This window comes from Mastomys coucha, unplaced genomic scaffold (assembly GCF_008632895.1).
Source record: "Mastomys coucha isolate ucsf_1 unplaced genomic scaffold, UCSF_Mcou_1 pScaffold13, whole genome shotgun sequence".
Lineage (NCBI taxonomy): Eukaryota > Metazoa > Chordata > Mammalia > Rodentia > Muridae > Mastomys > Mastomys coucha.
In genome coordinates this window covers 52,463,592-52,464,782 of record NW_022196895.1, presented here as the reverse complement: position 1 = coordinate 52,464,782, position 1,191 = coordinate 52,463,592, and positions in this window count along the sequence as shown.

The following is a 1,191-nucleotide window of genomic DNA, read 5'->3' as shown; positions in this document are numbered from 1 at the left end:
AGAAATCCGCCTGCCTCTGCCTCCCAAGTGCTGGGATTAAAGGCGTGCGCCACCACCGCCCAGCATGGGTATGACCTTTAAAGGGCATATCATGTGTCAAGTCCCTTACCCTCACCTCTCCTGCTCCCTCCTCCTGTGTGCCATGAAGTGAAACACACTGTACCTCTTGTTCGATAGTCTTCTGTCTCACACCAGCCCAGAAACAACACAGCCAAGTAACCGAGTACTACAACCTTTAAAACCGGGAGCCAAAACAAACTGTTCTTCCCTTAAGTAGCTTATCTCAGACAAAACACCAAGTGACACAACATCTTTACCTAGAATGTGGCAGCGTGGCCAGACCAAAGTGAAAAATCATCAAGTGAAAGGGAAGGCAGCACTTGGCGAAAGATGATTTTTGTGGTGGTTTGAATATGCTTAGCCCAGCAAGTGGCACTATTTGGAGGTATGGCCTTGTTGGAGTGGGTATGGCCTTGTTGGAGTGGGTGTGGCCTTGTTGGAGTGGGTGTGGCCTTGTTGGAGTAGGTGTGTCACTGTGAGCATGTGACCCTCATCCTAGGTGCTTAGAAGCCATTCTTCTTCTAGCAGCCTTTAGATGAAGACGTAGAACTCTCAGCTCCTCCTGCACCATGCCTGCCTGGACACTGCCTTGCTCCTGCCTTGGTGATAATGGACTGAACCTCTGAACCTGTAAGCCAACCCCAATTAAATGTTGTCTTTATAAGAGTTGCCTTAGGGGCTGGCAAGAGGCTCAGCGGTTAAGAGCACTGACTACTCTTCCGAAGGTCCTGAGTTCAAATCCCAGCAACTGCAAAGTGGCTCACAACCACCCGTAATGAGATCTGATGCCCTCTTCTGGTGTGTCAAAGACAGCTACAGTGTACTTATATGCATAATAATAAATAAATCTTTGAGCCTGAGGGAGTGGAGTTGACCGGAGTGAGCAGGGCCAACTGGAGCAAGCAGAGGTCCTAAAAATTCAATTCCCAACAACCACATGAAGGCTCACAACCATCTATACAGCTACAGTGTACTCACATACATAAAATAAATACATAAATCTTTAAAAACAAACAGAAGTTACGCCGGGCGGTGGTGGCGCACGCCTTTCATCCCAGCACTCTAGAGGCAGAGGCAGGTGGATTTCTGAGTTCGAGGCCAGCCTGGTCTACAGAGTGAGTTCCAGGACAG